Source organism: Suricata suricatta, chromosome 15 (assembly GCF_006229205.1).
Source record: "Suricata suricatta isolate VVHF042 chromosome 15, meerkat_22Aug2017_6uvM2_HiC, whole genome shotgun sequence".
Taxonomy (NCBI): Eukaryota; Metazoa; Chordata; class Mammalia; order Carnivora; family Herpestidae; genus Suricata; species Suricata suricatta.
In genome coordinates, this window is record NC_043714.1 from 48,545,053 (window position 1) to 48,572,818 (window position 27,766).

Here is a 27,766-nt window from a genome sequence, read left to right on the forward strand (position 1 = left end):
ACTAGAAGTAACCCCTCTGCCTGTTGTATGTACTCAGAAATATGACTTAAAGAAATGACTTAAAGTTGGATTATTTGAAAGAAGGCAGATTATCTCTATCCAAACTGGACAGTAATTTCGTTTCTTGGAGTAGGTTAAGCTTCTCTCTTAAGAGATGGTAATGATAATAAAAAAAAAAATGAAAAAACATTTAGTGAATGCTTTCTTGTGCCAGATGGTGTGCTTACCACTAGTAATCATATGATAAGGTAGTTAGTATTATTATCTCCATTTTGCAAATAAGGTGATTAGATTTCAAAAGGGTAGTGCCGCTTGGCCAGTGGATGGCAAAGCAGGGATTTGGGCCTGGATGGTTGATTTCTAGAGCTCAAAGTTTAAACCACAATGTTGTCCTCATAGTCTAACAACCCGATATAGCAGAGAGCAAACATGGCCAAATCCTTCATTTCTTCCTGTATCCATGCCCTGGGTAAGTGACTTCTCAGCTTTTCACATGAATAAGTGAAGTCTGGGGGCACTTGGGTGGCCAGAAGGTTGGGCATCTGACTGCTGATTTCAGCCCAGGTCATGATCCCAGGAGTTGAAGGATCGAGGCCTGCAGTGGGGTCTGCGCTGACATGGAGCCTGCTTGGTATTCTCTCTCTCGTTCTCTCTCGCTCGCTCTCACCCTCCCCCCGCCCTGCTCTGCTCCTATCCCTGGCCCACCCTCATGCACCTGTGCTTGCTCTCTCTCAAACAAACAAAAGAGTGAGGTCCATTTCCTCTTCCCTTGAATCCGGAAAGACCTTATGACTTGGCTTCAGTCAACAGAATCTAACAGAAGTGACTGTGCAAGTTCAGAGGCTAACCTCCAAGAGGCTTCACATGCTGCCACTCCTGAACTCCCTTTGGACACCATGCTGACCTGCTGGAGGCTGAGAGAATAGGGTCTAGACCTACATCAGCCCACTTGTCTCAGATACAGGAACAGGGATGTGAGAGATTACAAAAACATCGCAGATGAGGGGGGACACCAGCTGAGACAAAAAGAGACCAGCGGGAAATATTGATCCATAGAATCATGAGTTAAATAAGTTGTTGTGCTTAGCCACTACATTTCAGGGTGGTTTGTTTTTTACAGCAATACCTAATTGATACACCAAAGGAATTCTCTAACAGAATCACTGCCCAACAACAAATTAATAAACACTGTATTAAAGACTCTACCCTCATATAGAGCAAACTAAAAAAACATGTAACATATGCTGAAATCAGTCTCCTGTTCCTTGTAAGGAACTGGTAAGCATCTATAGTTTGTATGGCTGGAACATATGTGGGATTTTCTTCCTGTCTCGTACACTGATCTCAGTTTCTCCTGAGCTCTGCTTACCTTACTGCTTGCTTGTGTACCTGTATGAGAACCTGGAGAACAGCCTTTACTTCTTACTATAAGAATAGCTGTACTTCTGGGTTTCTAACAGAACTGCTGAGTTTATTCAGAAACATGTAAATTAGAAGTTTCTTACTAGAACTGGACTCACTTTTCCATCAAGAATATAAGCTGTAATATTCATTTCTGCCTTGCTTATTCATATACATTAAACTTCATTTAAAAAGATTATATCTATTCAAAACCTGCACATGGATGTTTATAGTAGTTTTATTCATGATTGTCAAAAGTTGGGGGCAACCAAAGTGCCCTTTTGTAGGTGAGTGGATAGATACACAGTGGTACATCCAGGCGATGGAATATTATTCAGCACTAAAAAGAAATAAGCTGCGGCGCCTGGGTGGCTCAGTCGGTTGGGCCTCCGACTTCGGCTCAGGTCAGATCTCACGTTCGTGGGTTCGAGCCCCGCGTCGGGCTCTGTGCTGACAGCTAGCTCAGAGCCTGGAGCTGCTTCCGGTTCTGTGTCTCCTTCTCTCTCTGCCCCTCCCCCTCTCATGCTCTGTCTCTCTCTGTATCAAAAATAAATAAACATTGAAAAAAAAAAAAGAAATAAGCTGTCAAGCCATGGCAGGTCATGGAGGAGACGTTAATGCATATCACTAAGTGAAAGGAGCCAATCCGAAAAGGCTACATGCTGTAGGATTCTAACTGTGGCTTTCTGGAAAAGACAAAACTATGAAGACAGTAAAAACTCAGTGGTTCTTAGAGGTGGGAGGGAAGGATGAATAGGCAGGTGCAGGGGATTTTTAGGGCAGTGAAACTATTCTGTATGATACTATTGATGATGGATAGAAGTCATTATGCATTTTTCGAAACACATCGAATATACACCACAACGAGTAAACCTCATGTAATCTACGGCCTTTGGGTAATAATGACTTGTTTTTGTAGGTTCATTACCTGTAACAAGTGTACCACTCTGGTGGGGGATGTTGATAGTGGAGGAAACTGCTTTTGTAAGTTGAGAGGTTATGTGGAAACTGTATTTTCTGCTCAGTTTTCTGCGGATCAGAAACTGCTCCAAAAAATAGTGTGTTAAAAAAAAAACCCACTAAAGACAGTGGTTTATAAAATGAACGAAATTCTTCCCTTTTTCTCTCTGTAGAAACATTTCAGAATATTTCAAGTATATTGATATCATACTGTATACATCTGTGACATGGCAAGGTTGTAACTCTTTAAAACAGATGCAATCAGGGTGGCTCACTCGGTGAAGCATCCGGCTTCGGCACAGGTCATGATCTCACAGTTCGTGGGTTCAACCCCACATCAGGCTCGGTGCTGACAGCCAGCTCAGAGCCTGGAGCCTGCTTCAGATTCTGCATCTAACTCTCTCTCTGACCCTCCCCTGCTCACGCTGTCTCTCTCTGTCTCTCAAAAATAAATAAAAAACATAAAAAAAAAGAAAAAACCATGCAATCTTGGGCAGTTTTATTCACTGTCAATGTAGTTATACTGGTATTTGCCTGAAAGATGAGCTGTTCCTTCTTTGGATATGAATAATTTTTGCCAGAGGAGCATGAAAACTGATCATGCATTAATAACCTGTTTTTCAGTACTTAACTCCTTAGAACTGCTATTTGATTACTATCCACTTAAAATTAATAAAACATTAAAGGTGCCCATTTTAATGAGCAGAGAGAAGAAACAAGAAAGATTTATCAAAGCATTTCTTAATTTGAAGGGGCATTGGAGGTCATTGGCTAATTGAACACCTTCATTTTATAGGCACTGACCCCGAAACTTCCAGAAGTTAGACAACTCCTCAAGATTACATAGCTAGTTAGCTATTTACGTACTTTCACTGGTTACTGTATTCTACCATCTTTCAGCAGCGTAAAGTGTCCAGAACACATTATGGTGAAGAAAAGAGAATATGGCAGAGTGACTGTGCCTGTGCAATTTGGGTAACTGATTGGCTGAGAAAAGGCTGGTACTGACCCTGAATGTTCTCAATTTTGATATCTCTGGTTAAATTTACTCATGGGCAAAAGGGTTTGTTGGTTTGTTTTTATCTTCTGATCAGAGTCTTGCTCACCCTTGACTGGACTCAACTCAAGGACCATTGTTTGGGATGCCCTTACTCATGTTCCCGGACCATTGACAATGTCACCACTATCTTTGGTACTATGCATCAGTTACAGCCATGGTTCTCGACCAAGGGGTGGTTTTACCTCTCAGGGGACATGTGGCAAATGTCTAGAGACAGTTTTGATTGACAGGAGTTGAAGTTGCTATTAACATCTAGTGGATAGAGATTACTGATGTTACTAAACATCCTGCAATGACAGGACAGCCCCTCCACAACAAAGAATTATCTGGCCAAAACGTCAGTAGTATTGTTTCTGAGAAACATTGAATTCCAGCATTTTCTTTGGTGCTTGACAACATGAGGGATGATTCTTTTCTCTGGGATAGAATTACTTTTTGTCATTTTATCTGTGTTTTTACGTTTATGTATGTATTTTGAGAGAGATAGAGAGCACATTCACAGGGGAGGGGCAGAGAGAGAGAGAGAATCCTAAGCAGTGTCCATGTTTTCAGCTCAGAGCCCAACTTGGGGCTTGATCTCTAGAACTGTCAGATCATGACCTGAGCTGAAACCACGAGTCAGGTGCTTACTGACTGAGCCACTCAGGTGCCTATCATGATATTTGTCTTTTTATGACTGACTTATTTCTCTTAGGATAATATATTCTGGCTCCAGGCATGCCATTGCAGATGGTAAGATTTCATTCTTTTTATGGCCTTGTAGTATTCCAGTGTGTGTGTGTGTGGGGGGGCATCTTTTTTATCCATTCATTAGTCAGTGGACATTTGGGTGCTTTCCATCATTTGGCTATTGTTGATAATGCTGCTATAAACATCAGGGTGTATATATTCTTTTGAATCAGTATTTTGTATTTTTGTGTAAATACCTAGTAGTGCAATTGTTGGATCATAAGGCAGTTCTATTTCAAGCTTTTTGAGGAACCTCCATACTGTTTTGCAGAGTAGCTGCACCAGTTTGGATTACTACCAACAGTGTCAGAAGCTGGAATTTAAGAAATGAAATAGATGAGCATGGAAGAAAAAATGAGAAAGTCAAACCATAAAGCAGGCTCTTAAATACAGAGAACAAACTGAGGGTTGCTGGAGGGGTAGTGGGTAGGGGGATGGGTTAAATGGGCGATGGATATTAAGGAGGACACTTGTAATGAACACTGGGTGTTATATGTAAGTGATGAATTGCAAAATTCTATTCCTTAAACTAATATGACACTATATGTTAACTAACAGGAATTTAAATAAAAACTAGAAACTTTAATTGATTAAAAATAAATAAAACAAGTAATAATACGGGCATTTCAAGACATCAAGGGATATGCAAGTGTTTACTATCCTTTCAGTTTTTTTTAATCTAAAAGTACATTCAGTCATATCCAAATATGACTCACATAAACATCACTACCTTCTTGGTAATACTTCTCCTCCTCCTCCTCCTCCACCATCTCCTCCACCATCTCCTCCACCTTTTGTTCCTCCTCCTCCTCCTCCTCTTCCTCCTCCTTCTCCTCCTCCTCCTGTTCTGGGTGCTCTATTCAGGAAGGTTTTGGGCAGAGTTTTATTCACTGCTTCAAGGAGAGATTAAAGCGTAGTTCTATTACTTTACCATCTCTCTGGAAGTGTCCTCTGATCAGAGCAAATTGCTATTGTCTCACTGGTGGCAAGTTCAGTGGACAGACAGGTCCTTCTCTGTTCCTTAATTATAACTTTAATCCAGCAAATTAATTTTACATATTTTAAAATTTTTGCTGTTCTCTGGGCAGGGTACACACAGGTATCAGTAAGACTGGGGTTTGAGAATCAAGGTGGCACTTAAAATAAGATAATTCCATTAGTTTTCTAGAAGAAAGAGAAGACCATTTCTTCTGTGATCAGATATTTGTGAAGGCTGATAGGGGAGCAGTAGGAGGAAGTTGGCCTATCAAAAGGGATTTAACCAAGGGATCCTACAGGAAAAGATTCTGTCACTGGAACAGTATTTATTGTGTAATATTTTATTTCCTCCTCTAGACTATGAACCTCTTGAGCTTTTCTCCCCAGTGCCTAATATGCTTCAAGCATACAATAGTGCTTATATTATGGCTATGCATGGAGGCAGGAAATGATCATATATCACTTTTCCCCATGATTATTAGCTTTTCTAAAATCACTTCTGGGAATAAATTTTGCAAAAGGAGAAAAGTTAGGGGCATCATGGGGTTTTGTCAAAAAATAAAAGATTATTTTGTTATTGAACATAACAAAAATATTTTTTTGGTATAGCTACTTTTTCTTGTCTATAATTATTTAATTCTTATGAAATGAATATACGGTTTGGCCTGGAAGGAATAATTAAGATTCAGAAAACAGTTTCTTTATAAGGAAATTAAGTTGTTTCATCTTCTATAAGAAATACTTGACTTTTAAATGTACTCAGTACACAAAGCCAATGAAGTTGTAAAAGTAATGAACCAGAATTTGCAACACTTAGAGTAACTTTAAGTAAAGCTCAGAGGAATTACATTCAGGAAAATTAATTCACAATTTCTAGAAAATATTTAAGAATATTTGTGATTCACTCACTAGCTTTATATAGCAAGATGATATAGTTCTACTGTATAAAGGGCTTGGTTACAGTTGGGCTTAATGATAGAAAAACAATTAGATAGGCTTTCTTATAATCTATAAAATAACTACGTATGGTCTTTAAAATGAGACCACTTTCTTACACCATTCACAAAAACAAACTCAAAATGGATAAAGGACCTGAATGTGAGATAGGAAACCATAAAAACCCTAGAAGAGAAAGCAGGAAGCAGCCTCCTTGACCTCAATCGTAGCAATTTCCTCCTCGATACATCCCCCAAAGACAAGGGAATCAACAACAAAAATGAAGTATTGGGACCTCATCAAGATAAAAAGCTTCTGCACTGCAAAGGAAACAATAAAAAAAACTAATAGGCAACTGACAGAATGGGAAAAGATAGTGGCAAATGGCATATCGGATAAAGGGCTAGTATCCATAATCTACAAGGAACTCACTAAACTCCATACCCGAAAAATGAATTCAATGAAGAAATGGGCAGAAGACACCGAGGGTTGAAGAGGGAGGAGGGGGAAGAGGGTGATGGTCATGGAGGGGGGGCACTTGTGGGGAGAAGCACTGGGTGTTATATGGAAACCAATTTGACAATAAACTATTAAAAAAATAAAATGAGTAGATAAAATATACTTCTTAATACGACTCCTTTCTTAAAGGGTCATCTTACCAAATGTTTTACCTCAGAAACTTATATGGGGAGGATTCTTCTTACTCAGTAGCAAAGTGAAAGATTACTTCTTTGATTTATTGGAATTGATTATTTTAATACCTATCAGAGATACATACACACATGAACTTTTTATTTTTTTAATTTTTTAATATATAGTTTATTGTCAAATTGGTTTCCATGTAATACTCAGTGCTCTTCCCTACAAGTGCCCTCCTCCATGACCATCACTCTCCTTCCCCTTTCCCCTTCCCCCTTTAGGCCTCTGTTTTCTGTTTTCAAGAGTCTCTCATGATTTTCCTCCCTCCCTCTCCCTAACTCTTTCCCCACCTTCCCTTCCCCATGGTCCTTCGTTAGGTTTCTCCTGTTCTTCTGTTAGACCTATGAGTGCAAACATATGGTATCTGTCCTTCTCCGCCGGACTTATTTTGCTTAGCATGACTCCCTCCAGGTCCATCCACTTTGCTACAAATGGCCATATTTCACTCTTTCTCATTGCCATGTAGTACTCCATTGTATATATATATATATATATATATATACCACATCTTCTTGGTCCATTCATCAGGTGATGGACATTTAGGCCCTTTCCATGATTTGGCTATTGTTGACAGTGCTGCTATGAACATTGGGGTACATGTGCCCCTATGTGTCAGCAGTTCTGTATCCCTTGGATAAATCCCTAACAGTGCTATTGCTGGGTCATAGGAGAGTTCTGTTGGTAGTTTTTTGAGGAACCTCCACACTGTTTTCCAGAGCGGCTGCACCAGTTTACATTTCCACTAACAGTGTAGGAGGGTATCCGTCTCTCCACACCCTCGCCAGCTTTTAAAGTCCAACCTTGGAAACAATCACCAGAATTCCTTAAAATTACTACCATACTTCAGCATCAAGAACCAAACAGACCTTTGGTTTGTGAGCAATTCCTACATAATTTTTTTTAATGTTTATTTCTTTTTGAAGGAGAGAGAGAGTGCAAGCAGGAGAGGAGCAGAGAGAGAGGGAGACAGAATTGGAAGCAGGCCCCAGGCTGCAAGCTGTCAGTACAGAGCCCAACACAGAGCTCGAACTCACAAACTTATGATATCATGACCTGAGCCAAAGTTGGATGCCAAACTGACTCAGTCACCCAGGCGCTGTCCCCCTACATAAATGTTTTTATTCGTTTCTATAACCTGATTTATTTTGGCATGGAAAATTCCTGAACAAATATAATCATTTTTCAAGGTGAAGTACACAGGGAGTCAAGAGCTTTTAGACCCAACACTGGGACCTGAAATAGAATTAGGTTAATAATTAAGTTAGACAATGTGAACCTCTATTTTTATTGGTTAGTTGGATGATATTTCTTTCTTTTGGTGTTTTTCTATACTTTCCAAAAGTTTTATAATAAATATATATCATTTATGTCATCAGAGAAATCATTTTCCTTTAAAAAAGTTGTATATTTTATTGCAGGATAATGATGTGTATATTTCTTCTATTCTTATTTGTTTTTATTGTCCTTTAAAGGGAACACTCATGCTTCAACATGTTGTAGAAATTTAGTGATAGATGATTATTTGCTATTCTAAGCTATTGCTGATAAATTCCATATAAGTTTTCATTGCTTGTCAGGGAATTCATTTGAGTATCTATAACAGACTTGGAACATTTTTTACCACATAACTAAAGAATAGTTTGTTTTAGACAAAGCTCAGCTTTGCCTTCATTTAAAGCTTTTAAAAATATATGCATTATTTTTCTAGAGTTGTTACTAATCTGCCATATTCATCATAGACAAAGCCTGTTTTTAGTATAGTCATTCTATGATAATACTTGGTTTTGGCTTTGACTTTGATCTAACACTCTTTTGAATAGATGGTCATTTGAGATTGGGCCAAAACATGTATTCAGTGCATATGCAGGTACCGGACCCTAGGAATTCTCTTGTACCCTCCGTGCCCTCCTCTCACAATTCACTAACCCTTCCAATACTTCCTGTGGTTTATTAATGTATGCACTAATAGTTTTAGAAAGACAAATCTGTCAAGCTTAAGACTCTAATAACTTCATAATTTTAAGGTAACCTAGATATAGTGATCATTAAACATTATTATAAATTGAATAAGAGCTAATCAAGAGAAATTTTCAGCATAACTGAAAAGCATTTTAACATGTTGGTCAGTAATTAAATTTTATTTTAACTCCATGCTATGTGGAAAATACTCTTAATTCAATGTTTTCTAGTATTTGAAGCAGACCTGGTTCTCAGTGTATAAGGTAGTTAGTATATTGTAATTAACAAAATAGGGTTAAAATACAGCTAATCCTATATCTGCTTTTAATTGATTATCTTATAATTTTGTTATTTGTACTGTAGTGCCCTTTTTTCTTCCTTAGCCATTACTAGTTTTTAGTCCTAATAAGGAGCTGAGGAGCTATATTAAATTTTGGAGCTTGATGAACTAATTTACGGTATGTGGGATTTTTCTTTTTGGCATTGATTTTTGGTTTGTAAATGTGCTGTTAGTAATTTATCATTGATGAAAGGACAAATTTTTTCTACGTGACAAGTCCTAAGTGATCATGTAGATTCCCAGGTGACACAGTTGGAATGTTTTCTGTCATATGTAATTCAAAGAGAGAAGAGACCATGTTGAACTGGAGAAGTCAGGGAAAGGGAAGCCAGTGTATATTGATTTTCTATCATGTACCAGACACTATGACAGGATCATTACATTGTGATCTCATTTAACATACTCAAGGTCATAAGCAAAGAGAAAAACATTAGAATTCAGAATTAAATCTATGTCACTCAAACTTGATATTTTTCTCCTTCATACCATTTTAAAATCTTTAATAGGGTATTTTTGAGATGCATCAGGAAAGCTTGGTAATTATTAGTCACATAGAGAGATGGTAATGTAGAAGGTCATCAAGAGAACATGACCATCTATTGACCCATGAGCTGGATGCAGGCAATTGGAAGCTCCTCAACCCCTCACCTGCCCTTGGAATGTGCATTCCACTTACCTTCCCCATGCTCGAAGCTTCCCCAAGGGTATAGCTTTGAGATAGTCATGTGTTGTTGAGACCATCTGGCCAGTATATGTGACTGAAGCTAGTTAATGGCTCTTACAAACCTTTTTTTTTTTAAAGATTCTGGTGGGCAGGTGCAGAGATCCACTCATCTTGCAGCTGCCCACGATAAGCCAGACATGTAAGTTGCCTTGTTTATTACATCTCCCACCTACTGGTCTGAAGTGACATGCCTCTGTCTTCAGGCTCTCCTTGACCTCTGTGTGTGGAGGCCGATTCACATTTTGCCTGCGAAGCTCCTGATGTGGCAAACCAATGGATGGGTGGGAATGGAGTATTTAAAATGAGAAACAGAAAGAGCATTCTGCTCAGAACCACATGGGTAAAGGATGGATATCAGAAAGGGTGATTGAGAAACACAAAGTGGTTCAATTTGATCAGATCATAACAGCCTTCAGAGGAGTGGTGAGAATACAGACCAGAGAGTAAGTTTAGGAACATATTGTAAAGGACTTTTAAATGCCAAGATAAGGAGTATGGACTTAATTAGGAAAGCAGCAGGGAGCCACTGAAGGTTTTGTGTAGAGGAGCAATATGATTACAGCTGACAGCAGTCTTAATAAGGCTTAATAAATAGTACAGTTTATAACCTTAGGCCAACTGCTGAGCAGAAGCCAAAAGCTGTGCTGCAGAATTAGCAAACCAATTACCGTGAGGAAGGCTGGCCTGGATTTCATCTGACTCATCGTTTATAACAGAGTAGAAACTCCTGGAAATGTAAACAAATATCTGAAGTGACAGGTGACATGTCTTCTCCGACCTGAGTTCCGTTATTGGACTCCACAGTGGCACACTGGTAAAATGCCTTAACAGTGCCGTAAGTTTTCACTACTTTAAAAACATCTCTTTTTTGTAAATATTCAGTGCACTTTTATGGTTTTTCAGTAGGCCTAAAATCTATTGCCATCTGTCTCATTCCTTATAATAAGACTTTGTCATTCTTTATTGGTATTAACATACTTAGCCAAAAGGGGAAACATCATTAAGTTATCTGCAGTTTGATTTAATAGCTGATGTTGACTGCAGGACAACATTCAAATTTCAGCTCTAGTAACCAAGATGTTTTTTAATTTAATTTAGAGAGTAGGATACATAAGAACCTATTATCTTTTTATTATTTTAAGAGACGTGAGTGTGTGTGAGTGTGTGTGTGTGTGTGTGTGTGTGTGTGTGTGTTCATATGCATGCTTACATGCAAGCATGTGGGGACGAGAGAGAGAGAGAATATGTATATATGTATATAGACGAAGGGATAGATATTTATCATATAGCTTTCTTCTGGGGAACAGTTCCTGGCAAACAAACAAATTGTATAATTGAGTTTCTTATAAAATACATTCTCTATCATATACTCTGGTCATTCATTCTGTTCTCACCTTACCATTTGCATAGTCAGAAAGGTTTTCTCCCTTGTTGGAATTCCAATATCATTTTGGATTTAGGTAATTTTACTTATTATCTAATGTAAGTTTTCGCCTTTTTCCCCTGACTCGATTGTCTGTCCCTGGAAGACACGTGTATACATTGGGAGCACACTGTGGCACCTGGCGTCAAATAGTCATTCCATAGCTCCGAAGATTCCTTTCTTAGAACAGTCTTGCTTGAGTTTTCATTTATGCAGCAGATTATGAGAGACTCCTAAATATTTTGCCAGGGAAACAGAGCATGGACCGCTCTCTTAACAAGCTTATAGACAAATGATCAGAGATTTACAATATAATCTGTAAGTGTTGTGATTGCTGTAGGTATTGGGTGGGGGGAGAAGGCAACCTCAGGGTTAGAGAATGCCTTGTTAGAGGAGATAACCTTTTATCTGAGTTGTAATACGTTTAGAAAAGGAAAAACATAAAGATGAAAAAGCAGCAGAGATGGTTATAACAGTATAAATGGGCCCGGGTATAAGCGAGAATGGTGACCTCAGATTGCTGCTAATTCAGTATGACCCCAGTGGGACTGGTGATGGATAAAGCTAGAGTAGATCCTAAAGACATTTTTGTTAACACACAAAACCAGATGTCACTAAGATTTATTTATTGTACTTTAGAGCTCCAATTAAAAATTAACTTTCAATCGTAGCTTTAAAGGATGCTAAATCCTTGACCAGGAGACCAATTACTCGGGCCCCCCATTGCCATTTTTTTGAAAGAAGAAAAGGTTGTTTGGTTAAAAATGGTGGCTTTACTTTGTCATTTTAGACTTTATAGGCACATTTAGGGTCCTAGTATCCATTTGAGAAGGATAATCACAGTACCTACTTTTGCGGTTATGAATTTCCAGTGAGATACTACAAAGTGATCACCATCATGCATGGCAAGTACAGGACCCCGTGCACCGAGGAATGCCCAGGGACGGTGGGCATGCGTAAATTTGACCAGTGCTCCTTTCCATCTCGTCCTTCTGGGCCGCTCTTTTTTAAGTAATGTTTACACCTTGGGAAAAAGTGCTATTTATTTAGCTACTTCTTATCTCCAGATTTAAACCCAAAATAGCAGTGTTTGAAGCTTTTATTCTATTGAGTGACTTAGCCATTTGAGGCAGGTGAGACTTGGTAGGGGACTTGACTCACGATTTATCAAGTCTTCTCTTAACTTAAAAAAATGTTTATTAACATTGCAAAAAAACCAGATTGATGCATAGGAAGGGAAAGTGTTATAAAAAGACTGATAGGAATAGTACACATCACATAGATTTTCTGTGTGCCTAATGAATCATTTTCATGTTTTATACTTAGTATGTGTAATTTGAACTGTCAAATTTCACCTCTGCCTTATCTCAGCTGTGTGACTGCCTCTGAAAACTGGCAGTAGTAGTTTCTACATCATAAGCCCATTGGAGGACTATACCATAATTTATACAATGTACCTAACATGGTGGCTGTCATATATTAAATATTCCATTGATGTTAGCATTTGGAACTCCACTGTTACGCAATTATGTGGATTGTACAAATAAAACAATTTGGGCAAAGCAGAGAATGCACACTTCTTTATGTGTGTGTATATATATATATATATATATATATATATATATACTTTTATATATACATATATACTTTTAACTTTGATTTTTTAAATCAATTTGAAATAGATATTTTTATTATATAAGAAAATACAAGTGATATCTTTAGGAGTGGATGATGTAAGTTTTTAAATATCACACTTCTTAAAATTACAGACTTATCACTCAGATCTGCATAAGGTTGATATAGTATATTATGTATAGTCCTGTTCTCAGGAACTAGTTATTTTTCACCTTAGACTTTGAGCCTGAGGAAATTCATTCATTTCAAGTTTGATCAGAAAACATCTAATTGTCTAAGTATATTTCAAATGTGTCTTAAGGCCAGTAAGCTCAGTTATCAAAATTTCTGTTCTGAAGTCTACACATTTGAGATTTTGTAATCTTTAATTTTATTCTATCTTACAAGTGAACTACTCAGTATGTACAATATTTGTATAAAAATAAGGCATACATAATTCATTTGAAAGTATACTAATATGCTTAACTACTCACCATTTTTAATACATTTAATGTTCTTATAATGTCTGTCATTTCCTGGCCCTTTGTTCACAACAAAATGTCTGGTCCTTTGAAATGGTGCCAAAGTTTCTGTTGATGGTGCTTTGTTTTTTGGAGTGATTTAAGAAAGATGTTAAAGTAGTGTGTATTAGTAAAATAGTGTTTATTCTTAATTTGGAGCTGAGTGCAGCAGCCCATTGAAAATCATGCTATTAACCTATTTGTTTTTGGAAGAGGAACAGAGATCTACAACAAGTAGAAAAAAACTGGATGTAAAATAGCATGTACTTAGGTAAGTTGATAGATAGGTGTGATTTTGAATGTATATACAGAATATAAATTTATATGTATATGAATTGTGTGTGTATATATCCACAAAGATATCTAGAAGCATCACCCAGATGTTGGCAGTGGTTATCTCTGGGTAATGGGATTCATAGTCATTGTTTTACTTCATACTCTTTTGTATAATTTTTAAAAAATCACTTTATAATGAACATGTAATAAATTAGTCCTCAGAATATAATTCCTTTTTAGTTTTGGAAAAATGCTGATTTTCAAAGCTCACAACTATTAAAATATAGCACCATTATCAGGAAAATGTAATAAGTAAAATATTCCACTTCTATATTTATCACCAAAGACACTGCTGACTCCGTTGACATTGGTTGTGTTTATTCATGACACGTTGCAGGTGACATTTTGGGAAAGGGAAGCCCAGAAGCTTTGTGAGGAATGGTGCGCTGTGACTTCAGTCACTCTGCATGCGGTGGGTGAGAAAATGTATCTGATCCTGACCAAGCATCTCTCTTCATCAGATCTCACGCTGACTGTAAATGATGTGCCCAGTCTCCTAACACCCTGGTAGGGCAGGTGCCTTGCAGGCTACGGCTTATCCTCTATTTGAACATAGAGAACTTCGAAGAGCCAAGTGGTGTATTGATTGGCTTGATTGATGCCACATGGTGAGTCTGTCTGAAGAGCTCCAAGAACATCTCAGTCCCTGGAGTCTGGGTCCAGTCAACAGCCTGTAGGCTCAAAAGCTAAATAGATGACAGATGAGCTCATTATATAGCGAGAGGCATGGGGAACTGAAATCCATGGGGCCCTGAGGAGACTTGTTCTTGTACATCCTGTCTCATTCCCTTTGTTGGGCTGCAGAGGGGCAGCCTGCGACTCTGCAGTCTGGCTGGATTGCTGCGTTGTTGGGGGACAACCTCTTAGCCCCCCTCTGGTTCTTTGTTTCTTATTTGGTCAGTAATTCAATGGATTTTGTAAATAATCTAGACTTTTTCTTTGTCAGTCCAACTGCAATAGTTTGAAGTGAAAGATTAATTTCATTTTGTGGAATTAGGCATAACTCAAATAACTCAAAACACTATGGAAATCAGAATGCAAATCAGACTTTATACTCTAGATCTTTTTTTTTTTTCCCCAGAGAGAATACAACTCATCTGGATAAGCATTTACGATGTGTCCCAATCTATTTTTTTAAATTTTGTTTTTAATATTTATTTATTTTTGAGAGACAGAGAGTGACAGAGCACAAGCAGAGGAGGGCCAGAGAGAGGAGGAGTCACAGAATCCGAATCAGGCTCCAGGCTCTGACGCAGGGCTCGAACCCATGAATGAGATCATGACCTGAGCTGAATTTGGACTTGAACCACCTGAGCCACCCAAGTGCCCCTCCAACCTTCTTTTAAAGGGTTAAAGGTGAACTCTCAGAAAATCAGTAGCCTATAATATTTAACTCTCTGGGGCAGAAAAGAAGGAAAACATTTTTAAGTGAAGTGGGGAAAATCACTTGTGTTTTAAAAATACCTTTAAACATGAATTTATATGAATTTGGCTGAATGTCTAAGGGGAAAAGAAAAATATATATGGTAGCATTATGAGAGGAATTTGATATATAAGAAAGCCATACTGAAGCAAATTTGACAGTTTTAAATTGCTTTCCTTTTAGAGATAGAGCACATTGTAAAATTGGTTCTGAAAAGAAGGTCATATATCTTTATTTGTTAATTTGTAAAATTTATGTTTTAACATTTATCTTTACTCTCTAAAGTCATGAAGAATATATCTTTCTTGTAAGGTTCCTTATATCTGAGACATGCAGCATTCCTCACTGGTTTACTAATAGATCATTTTAGTTTAAGTTTAGTTCCAATAAAAAGTTATTTTGGAGTTTATGTAAACAAGTAAACTAGCTGCAATTTAAAATCACTGTAAACCATTAATATGTGGGATCTCTTATAAAATCACATACTCCTAAATCTTGATACTCATTAAAATAATTATGTGTACTGGTATTCGGTAGTAAAAATGGTTTATATGTATATTGCTTATTTTAGTAAGGTACCACACCATAACTGGTGTGGCCAGTAAAGGTATTAATATTTGAAAAGTGTTCTCAAGTCAAAGAGACTGTGCTCTATTTTCCCAGTGCAACCGTTCTATACACTAACCATGCATTAAAAAAAAAAAAAAGGAAAAGAAATCACTGTGGAGTCAGTACCTTTAGTTTTCAGTTTGCCTTAATTGAATACTAGTAATTTGTAAAAATATTAAAATCTCATCAGATTTACAAGAGAAGCAGAATACTTAGCCTATGAATTGGTCTTTATTCCTGAAGAGATGACCCATTGTGAAAGCCCATGCTGCGAGGAACTCTTTTTTCCCCAGAAAGAATACAACTCATCTGGATAAGCATGTACAGATAAGAAAATTACCTTATGTAAACGAAGCAAGATCAGTGGTCTCTGAACTTCATTGAGGGTACATACTTACCAATAAAATATGTGCCTCCAATACATATGTAAATATACATTAACATATATGTGAACTATTATAACATATTATATACATGACAAAACATATTCCCCGAATAGAATTATTAACATAAATAGAAATGTTAACACCTTTCATAATACCATTTCCAAATAGATGATTTTTGGAACACCAGGTACACCCTGCCCCCCCCCCCCCCCCCCCCCCCCCCCCCCCCCCCCCCACACACACACATACCACTGCAGAAAATTTGAGTATAGAATTTTGGTCTTCCCAGACCTCTTTAAATAGTTCTCAGTTGTATACTTGGAAGTTAAAATTGGAAAACTCAGATTTCTTTTTACCTAATTGCAAGTATATTAGGTTTATATCACCAGAATAATAAGATGTAATGACCTACTCCAAAGCACAGTAGTTTAAAACAGTAAGCCTTTAGTTACTAACAGCTGGATGGTTCTGGGCTGAGCAGGGCTCACTCTGTCTGTGGGTAGTTGCCGGCTGGGGAGGCAGCTTTGCTGATCTTGGCTTCTGTCTCATGGCTAGCTGTGTGCTGATGCAGGATTTCTCCAGCTGGGGCATCTGGGCTCCCTTCTATATGCTCCTCTGTTTTAGTCCTTTGAAAGACTAGACTGAGTAGGTTCTCATGATGATCTTAGAGGAACAAGGTTGGAAGCATAAATGACCAAATGCTTTTCATGCCTCTACTTTTATCAAGTTTGTGTCCATCTTGTTTGGCCAGAGCAAAGCAAGTCACTGGACTGAGCTCAGTGTCAGATTGGGAGGGGAACCCAAATTTAAATGAGATCGGGTGCATTCAGGGTGGTATGGCCGTAGACTGGGACCTCAAATTTAGAGTAAAAAGCATGGATATGAGAGGCCAGGAATGGGGACCATTAATTCAATCAGTCTACAGCACCTAGAAAGTCTCTTTTTCATTAAATACATACAGATAGACTGATAGTTTCCAGATCGCTGTAAGCCCTGGCCGGCTGCTCCTAAACATACCCCAGGGTTCTGATTATCAGGGTGGTTCCCTGGCCTCAGCGGGTATAGATGTTTAGTTGGTTTTGTAAGTCAGCTTATTCGAAGTTTAAGGTAAATGTTAAAATTGTATTCCCAGAGGGTTTTGTCATCACTGACTTAGGCTGTCAGTCTGGGCTCCAAGAATGCAGTAAAGGTGAGAATGTGACTGTCATAATTCTGCATTCATTGTTCCACACATGGATACTGCTGACTAACTCTGCACAGGACACTGCAGTAGAGAAAGTAAGTCTCCTTTCATGGAGCATTGGCCTAAAATTAAGGAAGAAACTCAAAAAATTCTATAATTTAACTTAGTAATTGATAATCCCAGAAAGAAGACACAGTATTCTGTGTGCAGTAGTATAAGTACCCCCAAAGTACAAAATAAAGAACCCCTGTATTCAAAAAAGGAAAAATTTGAATGATCATTTTGTATCTATCTTTGAGGTAACTTACAAATATCCCAGATTCTGTGTTACCATTTTAGAAAAAAAATATTTGCCCTTTTTAAGTATCATAAATACCAAAGAGGGTAATAGTAATAACGTCTTCATCTTCAGTCACATTGTATAATTTTCTGTATTTTCTCCACATCCTGGCTCCAATAAAGAGCTGAAGGACTGTTCAGAGTGCATCTTCATCCTTATAGCATTAACTACCATTTCTAAAATACTCATTTTATGCCATTTTAGAGCATTCATTCAGTACTCATGATCCTGAAGCTAAGTTTATTGCCCCAGAATTATAGATTAAAAAAGACAGAAAGGTTAAGTCACTTCTCCAAGCTCACACTTAGTTATAGAGTCAGAACTTGAATCCATTTCTCTTGGACACCAAATCCTTTGCTCTCTTAAACATGACACTGTATCGCACCTATTGTTACATAGATTTTTGAAAATTGTGTGTGTAGTCCTTTTAAAAGATGAATGATCTAGGGGTGCCTGGGTGGCTCAGTTGGTTAAGCTGCCGACTTCTGCTCAGGTCATGATATCATGGTTTGTGGGTTCAAGCCCTGCATCGGGCCCTGTGCTGACAGCTCAGAGTCTGGAGCCTGCTTCTGATTCAGTGTCTCCCTCTCTGCTCCTCCCCTCCTCCTGCTCTGTCACTCTCTTTCAAAATTAAATAATAAAACATTAAAAAAAAATAAAAGACAAATGATCTGAACAGTGCATACAAAGGAATTAGAAATGGTCCTTGGTATTGGTCAAAAAGGTCCATTGACAAGCTGGCATAAATATCCAGCATTTCCTTGGGTTCTAGATGCCTCCCAGAGCTCAAGAACATTAATGCTATAGTTGACCAGCCGTGATTGTGTTTTCACTTAGCTGCCTTCTCAGTATTATTTGCTCCCACAACAATCAATAGTGTCTGGCCCTATGGGAGTTTAATTTACTATAATTGATTAAATTTGCACCTAGCTAGATAAAAATTAACCAAGAAATTTTTTTCAAAGGATTCCTTGGCTTTTATCACTGTACGCTTAGTCTTTCAAAACAATATATGTCACCCTAAAAGTGCATTTTATGCATGCCCTCAGATTTAAGATCTATTTTTAGATGTAGCTATCAGCTATCCATTTGACCATCCTTATTTTATCAGTAAGATTACCTCAGGTGTTCAGTTTTGGAACTTTTAAATTAAGCAACTGGGCTTTATGTAAGGAGCTATTTATACATTTCTGAAACTATGGCTAATATTCTAGAAGCAGTTTGAGAGAATAAGTCGGCTAAATTCTGGCAGGTGACGTAGCTATTCCCAAGATGCTGCCAAGTTGTTTACTTTGTAAGCTTCTGTTATGCTAATGTAACTCTGCCAGAACAGTTGTTTAATTAGTGGAATTCTATCATTATTTAAGCATTTGGTAAAGCAAAGCTAGCTTTGAAAAACTAGAAGAAACATGGGCTAATGTTGGTTTATGCATGTGAGGAGCATGTTTTAAAAGTTTATTTCCTTATTGAGAGAGAGAGAGAAACAGAGAGCGAGAGTGAGAGCGCGAATCCCAAGCAGGCTCCACATTCAGCACAGAGCCTGATGCTGGGCTCTGTCTCAGGACCAGGAGAGCATGACGTGAACTGAAATCAAGAGTGAGCCGCTTAACAAACTGAGCCACCTGAGCGCCCCTGTGGGCAGCCTTTTTAATCACAGATGGGGATAAAATGAAAAGCCATTCAGTTTTTAAGTAGCTTGCTGCTCTTTTTCTGAGAGATGAATCCTACCCTCTTTATCCTCAGGAGCCTCTGTCTATAGAAAAATAATTCCATCATACTGCCTTCGATAAATATAGTGAAAAGGTGAAATCCCTTAATCTTTATCAAGGAGTTTTTCAATAAAGTAATTATTTCTTTCTTAATAAAAACTAATCTTTATCCTTTATAGAAAAATTAGAAAATGCACATAAACAAAAGGGAGAATATCGGAATTGTCTATAATTCATTCATCCAAGTAAATCTTTTAACTTTCAGTGTCACGTCCTAAGATTTTTCTGTATATTTAATGGATTCATACTGTTGTGATTTGTCATTTGCTTTTTTCTTATTAAAATATATACTGTAAATATTTCCATGTCATGAAATATTCTTCAATAACATTTTATTTTTTTAATAATTTTTAAATGTTTATTTTTTGAGAGAAAGAGACAAAGCAGGAGAGGGGCAGAGAGAGAGACCACACACACACAGAATACAAAGCAGACTCCAGGCTCTGAGCTGTCAGCACAGAAACCAACGTGGGGCTCAAACCCACAAACCATGAGATCATGACCTGAGGGGAAGTTGGATGCTTAACTGACTGAGCCAGCCAGCAATCCTCAGTTTGTTCTCTGTATTTAAGAGTCTCTTATGGTTTGCCTCCCTCTCTATTTTTATCTTATTTTCCTTCCCATCTCCTATGTTCATCTGTTGTGTTTATTAAATTTCACATATGAGTGAAATCATATATTTGTCTTTTTCTGATTTATTTCCCTTAGCATCATATACTAGTTCATCCATGTTGTTGCAAATGGCAAGATTTCATTCTTTTTCATCGCTGAGTAGTATTCCGTTATATATATACTACATCTTCCTTATCCATTCACCAATAGCCAAATTATGGAAAGTCCCCAAATGTCCATCAACTAATGAGTGGATATATTCAGTGTTTTATGATAATCATGCCTGGGAGCACCTGGGCGGCTCAGTCAGTTAAGCAACCGACTCCTGATTTCAGCTCAGGTTATGATCTCACAGTTTGTGAGTTCAAGCCCTATGTCAGGCTCTGAGCCTGTTTGGGATTCTCTCTTTCTCCCTCTCTCTCTTTCCCCTGATCTCTCTCTCTCTCTCTCTCTCCCTCTGTCTCTGTCTCTTTCTCTCTAAGATAGATAACAAAAATAAAACCTTTAAAAATTAAAAACATAATCATGCTTGAATCTCTACTAACTTTATGTTATGGAAAATATTCATATTCATAAATTGATGTTTTCTGTCCTTCAAGAAGTGGGGTTATAAATCATGAAAAGGAGTTTCAGTGTGATCCTAAACTTCTGGAGTATCTCAGTATATTGATGAACATGATATTCTCTGCAGAAGTCACTGAATAATTTCTGGCTTATATTTGTAGGAACACGATCAACTTGAGATAATATAGTGATTAAGAGAGAAGACCCTGGAGACAGATTGTGTGCGTGTGAATTTGAGCTTTGCTACTTACTCAGATGTGTGACTTTGGGCAACTTTTTAAATCTCTTTGTCCCTTAATCTCTTTATGATTTTAGGATGGTAATAGTACCTGCCTCAGAGTTTGTAAGGGATAAATGAAAGCATATGGGACTTTCTTACAATGTTGCCTCACTTGTAATAAATAATATTAGATACTGTTGTAATCAGTGTTTTAAAGTGACTTACAGGTAAATAAGTAGATGAAAATTGGCATTACTACGTGATATTCTTCCACTTTTGGTAGACTGATCCATGACTATATTCCTCGATGCCTGGGGACTGCAGGACCGTTTCCCAGAAGACTTCAACCACCAAGCTCAGGGTGTGGGTGATGTGGTCTCAGATTCAGCTCTTATTCTGGATTAAGCTTTTAAGGAAAAAAAAAAACAACTTGTATATTCTGAAAAGGCTAGAAACCACCCCTGGAAACATCTCTATATTGAAGTCAGTTGCTTTAATTTGGCAGCTGCTGTTATTGTGACATGACTGTGGCTGTTTTTTGTTTCCTCCTGCTGTGTTAGGATAGGAATATTAATGTCCTTAATTCTGCTATTCTCTGCAAGGAGAGTACTTGATTATTTGGAGCTATGTGAAGAAAAGGTTCTGACAGATTAATCTAATCCTCTGAGAAAGTATGAAAAATCTCTTGGATAAAAGGCTAGTGATAAATCAATGAATGGTATCTCAAAATGGAATAAACAGTCAGATACCTCAGGGCATATGGGTTCAGTGGTGGGGGGTGAACAGGGACTAGAATGTTTCTTCCTTTAGCTTAGTGATGAAAATATTAGCATCTGTAGCATGTACAGTACATTTGGCTGCAAATAAAATTATCTCCAGTGCTGTTTAAATAGAAACTTCTGTGAGGATGGAAGTGTTCTATAATTGCACTGTTGCAAACTGAGCAACCAGATTTGTTATCTTATTTAATCTTAATTAATTTAAAATTTAAAGTCACATGTGGGTAGTGGTAATTGTATTGGACAGCATGATTACTTAAATAAGTATGAGGTCTATTTTTCTCAAGAAGAAATCTGGAATTAGGAAGTGCATGTATATTGTCAGTGCTTAAAGGTATTATTAAGGCAGTGAGCTCTTTCTCAGTGTCCTTTCTCAGCAGTCCAAATGTTTAACGTTCATCCTCTGGTCACAAGATAGTATACCCTGAAGCATCTAGCCTGTATTCAACTTAAGAAAGAGGTTGGGTAAGTCAGGGCCTTACCTTAAGAGTCCCTTCTGTGTTAGTACCAAACGACTTTTACCTCTCTCTCCTGGGCCAAGGCTTGTCACATGAACACCCTGGCCGGCAAGAGAGGCTGGGGGGTCCAAGTATTTCTCTTACTAACTTCTGTTGTAGAGAAAGCAAAACGAAGACAGGGTTGGAATGGATTTGGCGTATACTGGTCTACGGTTTTGCCTTAACAGGCATTTAATTAATTATCCTATGGAAATCCATAATCATAGGCCTGGAGAAGTCAGGATCTTTTCCAAAGATCTAGGTGATAAATTATAGATAACACTAGACTTAGGCTGTAAAACTGTTTAGTACCATATAGAATATAGAACTAAAACATTGATGTATATGGATGATAGAGAATATTGCATTTTAGAAAAACTGACTAATGCTTGACTAATGTAAGTGAAGTTTGAAGTATTAAAAGCAACTTTGTTCCTTAGGAGATAAAGATATTACAGTTAGAAATTCAAAACCAGTCCCTGCTTTTAATACTTTATATTAAAATTCATCTATAATTTATCACCTAGATCTTTGGAAAAGATCCTGACTACTCCAGGCCTATGATTATGGATTTCCATAGGATAATTAATTAATGTCTGTTATGGCAAAACCATAGACCAGTATACGCCAAATCCATTCCAACCCTGTCTTCGTTTTGCTTTCTCTACAACAGAAGTTAGTAAGAGAAATACTTGGACACCCAGCCTCTCTTGCAGGCAAGTCATGTGACAAGCCCTGGTCTTTTGGAACTAACACAGAAGAGACTCTTAACATAGCACTGTCAACAATAGCCAAATCATGGAAAGAGCCTAAATGTCCATCACCTGATGAGTGGATCAAGAAGATGTGGTATATATACACAATGGAGTATTACATGGCAATGAGAAAGAATGAAATCTGGCCATTTGTAGGAAAGTGGATGGACCTCGAGGGTGTCATGCTAAGTGAAATAAGTCCGGTGGAGAAGGACAGATACCATATGTTTGCACTCATAGGTCTAACAGGAGAAACCTAATGGAGGACCATGGGGAGCGGAAGGGGGAAAGAGAGTTGGGGGGAGAGAGGGACACAAAACCTGAGAGACTATTGAATACTGAAAACAAACTGAGGGTTGAAGGGATGGGGGAAGGGGAATGGAGATGGTGGTAATGGAGGAGGGCACTTGTGGGGAAGAGCACTGGGTGTTATATGGAAACCAATTTGCAATAAACTATTAAAAAATAAAATAGGGGCACCTGGGTGGCTCAGTCGGTTAAGCCTCTGACTTCGGCTCAGGTCATGATCTCATGTTCGTGGGTTCCAGCCCTGCTTTGGGCTCTGTGCTGACAGCTCAGAGCCTGGAGCCTGCTTCCGATTCTGTGTCTCCCTCTCCTTCTGCCCCTCCCTGCTCATGCTCTGTCTCTCTGTCTCAAAAATAAATAAAACATTAAAAAAATAAAAAATAAAAAAATAAAAACAATAAAAGAAAAGAAATTCAAAACCAAATATTAGCATATATAAGCATTTCATGGTTATGAGATGTGTGGTTGGCACAGTTGGGTGTACCACCTGCCTAATGGTCATCCTGGAAGACTTCCCCCTACGAACATTAATATTTATCCTCTCAACCACGAGCCAACATTTAAAACCTTTTTTTACAGAATAGGAGCCTGAGGCTTGGATCAGTTAAGATACTTGTCCGAAACTTCATATCCATTGTGTGGTAGAGTCAATATTCAGATCCCAGGTTGTCCAGAGTAGGAAGAAGCCAGAGCTGTGCAGTCACTTAGCCTGGGGCTCACAGCCTGGTTCCTCTGTTTACTGTGTGATCTTTCAGAGATCCGTGTCTGCTCATTTTTGTTTCCCTGCTGGAAATTCCTTAACAGTAGCTGCCCTGTTAGATAAACTTGGTCCTCAGTACCTCACTCCCACCCTGTACGCCCCAGTGGGGAAGGGCAGGATACCTGCCCAAGACAACGAGCTCTTCAATAGTTAAGAATTTCTTCTAAATACTTCTGGATCCTAGCAGGGCATCTATCATATAGTAGACACTGAAGAAATAATTATTTTAGTAATCTATGACAGAAATTCATAAATCTTCCATTTTGAGAGGACTATTAGACTATAGTCTATATATATAGACTATATATATATGTATATATATATATACACACACTTTTTTCTCCTTTATTGGGCGTATTTGAATGTAAATATATACACATGTATATATATGTGTGTGTGCATATATATATATACTTTTTTTTTCTCCTTTATTGGGCATGTTTGAGTGTTTTCAAGACTGCTTTGGGTTTCTCAGTTTTGCTAAGAAAATGTTGTGAAATGTAGGTAATATGAATGTTCTCCAGTATTTTATTCAGTATTTTTAAGGCTTATTCATGTTTGGTATAAATATTTTCCAGTAATTTCTGTAATAATTTCTCTCTTTGAAGTGATAGCTAAAGAGATTTATGTTTACTTAAAATGGAAACTACGAATAGAAAGATTTTTATAGCCTATTCTTGGTGTGTGTGGATAGAACTTTAGTTCTTTCATTTATATAACAGGCTGGTCCCTTTTATCCTCTTTAAGTACTTTTCCTGAAGTCATAATCCTTTTTAAAATGAATGTATTTTTCAGACATCCCAGGGCCCATTGCAGAGAGTTGAAAGGGCCTTCATGTGTTATATAAGCCACGGACTGGTTTAGTTTGCCTAGTCTTAAAAGAGAACCAATAGGATGAAATTAGCATTTAAAAAATACAGTTGTATACAGCACAGATGGGAATGAACGTTATGTTTATCCCATACTTTCCTCAAATGTAGAGCTGTGCTCTTTACTTATCTGACTTCATTTCAGAGCTAACTGAAGGAACATTCATTACTATGTTCAAAACAACTTGGTTTTAGCAGCTGTTCCAGGAAGAAAATTTTATTGATTTTACAATTCTAAGGATAAAGACTTCATGTGCCTAACTTTTTCCTCTTCTCAACACCTGCTGGGTGTAAAATGATACTTTACCTTTTCCATAGCAAAGCTGCTGCTTCCTTATAGAAGTCCTGAAACTTTGAGAACTAAGACCAATGCAGAGTTCGGAGTATCTTAGATCTGGCATTTCAGCTTATCTTCCTATCATGGTTTTCCAAGTTCTGGAAAAAATCATAGAGCCTTCTTAGGAATATCCCACTCTTCCAGTACCAGCAGACTTCAAGGATTTCCTGGACCCCCTACATTTCAGGTGAAAATGGTTCGGTATTTTGTTGTTGTTGTTGTTAAGTGTACAGGGACACTGGAGTTGTTAGTTCCTGGTAGGTGTACAGGGACAAAAACATTTTATAACCCTGTCAGCTACTAGTCCATTTCCCTACATTGTTTGCTCTTCTTATACCTCTTTGAAGTAAACATTATTGCTCCATTTTATAGATTAAATTAATGCATCTCTGAATAATTAGGTAATTTCCCATGGTAGATTAAATTCCTTCCATTCCTCCCATGGAGAGATGAAGTTTAATGATCTTTTCCTTGAATTGGGCTGGTTTTGGTGGGTTGTTTGACCAATAATATACGGCAGAAGTGATGCTCTAGGAATTCTGAGATTAGATCATATGAATCCTTGCAGCTTCTGTCCAAAACTCCAGGGACACTTGTTCTTGGAGACCCGAGATGATAGAAGAAGTCTAACTATCCTGAGGCCACCACACTCTGAGAAAGCCCAGAATATACTAAACGAACTACCGCTGCTCAGGCCCCAGCCTTTAGAGCCACTGCAGCTGAAATTCTGGTATTGTGAAGTAGAGATGCGCTGTCCCCACTGAGCCGAGTCCACGTTCCTGGTTTAAAAAATCATGAGACTTAAGAAAAAGATGGACATGATGGTGATGAGGATAAATTGTTTTTTAAGTCAGAGTGGATAACTGGAACATTGGCCAACTTCTAACCCAGGGTTTCTGCTCTCAATCTCCCTGTGTCTGTCAGCTACCTGTGTTCCTGTGATGCTTTATTAAGTTTATGATTTATTTATATAACCACAAAAATATAGTTTAATGTTAGATTTCTCTTATAAGAGAAATAAGCTAAAACCGATTTTGAATAACTCTGCCATCATGCTTCATTTTTCTTCATATCCCCCAGTCCAAAATGACATTATATTATGGACGTTTCAACACTGTCTTTCTCCTCTTCCAGAGTATAGACTCCATGAAGACTTTATAGCTTCAACAGCACCTATATCAGTGTCTGCCGTGAGTAGGTGCTCAAGGAGTATTAGTTGAATACATGGATTCATCAATGATATACATTGTAAAGAAAGCGTAGGTATTACTCTTCCTGTAGAGGGTCTAATTCTTCTGGAATAATATGAAGACCAGAATATTACAAAGATAATAAAGTAAACATTTGGGTGCCCCAGGGCCAGAATTAAAACACGGTAATCTTGTACCATGTTCACATCAACAGTTTTTTCCTTTTCCAGAAATAAATATTCGAAGATTGAATATGCCTGTATTTTCTTATTCCTCTTTCTTCTGTCCCAGAGGCAATGGTATCTGCATTTGACACATGTATTCTTCTCTTTTTACTACATATAATATTATGTACAAACAATGTCTGCGTGACTGTGCCTTCAAAATAAAGCAAATCATGGTTCCATCACCTCTTCACCTGATCATGCTACTTCCCGAGTCCAGCGTCTGCCTTCTTTCTGCTTGTTTCTTGCTTTCTCTCTCATAGCATCACCCCAATACTGGGTCTCTTCTCCCCCCACCAGCCACATCGGGTCAGTCCTTCATTTCTTTTTTTTCCTTTTTAATTAGGTTTTATTTATTTTGAGGGAGTGGGAAAGAGAGAGAGAGGGAATGAATGAATGGAGGAGGGGCAGAGAGAGAGAGAATCCCAAGCAGGCTCCATGCTCTCAGTGCAAAACCCGGTGTGGGGCTTGAACTCATGAACTGGGAGATCATGAGCCAAAATCAAGAATTGGACTCTGCACCTGAGCACTCCAGATTAGTCCTCAAAGGACATAACATCAGATTATGTAACTTCCCTCCTCTTAGCCCGCTAGTGGTCTCTGTCACACCTGGGATAAAACCCCCAGTCCTTGTCGTACTCACCAAGGTTCTGTATGACCCACCCTCCAGCCTAACTTCCAGCTTCCCTGGGTCTTCCATGCTCCCTATGCTTCAGGCACACTGGCCTCCTCTGTTCCCCTTGCTGTTTAAGGAGCACAGCAGGCACATTTCCAAGCAATTTCCATCTCTGGGTCTTTGCATTTGCTCGCTCTGTCCCCTGGAGTACCCATGCAAGGGCCTGTCGCCTGTGGTTCCATCAGGTCACTGCCTGCATTCAGATTTTGTTCAAAAGTCACTTCCTGGTGGAGGTGGGGAGACCAGTCAATCTATAGTTGAACTGTTGTCAGGATCCCTTACTGGGCTTTACTTTTCTCTGTAAGCTGTACCACTCCTGACAGAATTTGCATATATATATATATATATATATATATATATATGTATATGTATATGTATATATATGTATGTATTGTGTGTGTGTGTATATGTATATGTATGTGTGTGTGTGTGTGTGTATATATATATATATATATAGAGCATGCTTTTATCTGTTTGCTATCTATTCCCTTATATGATTATAAGCTTTTGTTAGGTCAGGGATTCTATGATTATATCCTTCCTATGATTCTTCTATGAGTACATCCTTCTGGTGTCTAAAATAATGG

The 27,766-nt window shown here is 38.0% G+C and overlaps 1 protein-coding gene and 1 long non-coding RNA gene across 5 annotated transcripts in view; both read left to right on the forward strand.

The window, feature by feature from the left end:
- OXR1 (oxidation resistance 1) overlaps positions 1 to 27,766 on the forward strand; it is a 427,046-nt gene that overhangs the window by 117,932 nt on the left and 281,348 nt on the right. The gene's annotated exons all lie outside the window — the stretch shown is intronic.
- Positions 14,228 to 26,518, forward strand: LOC115279526. The gene is made up of 3 exons (XR_003903491.1): positions 14,228 to 14,288; positions 25,071 to 25,276; positions 26,224 to 26,518. It is a non-coding gene; the product is annotated as an uncharacterized LOC115279526 (long non-coding RNA).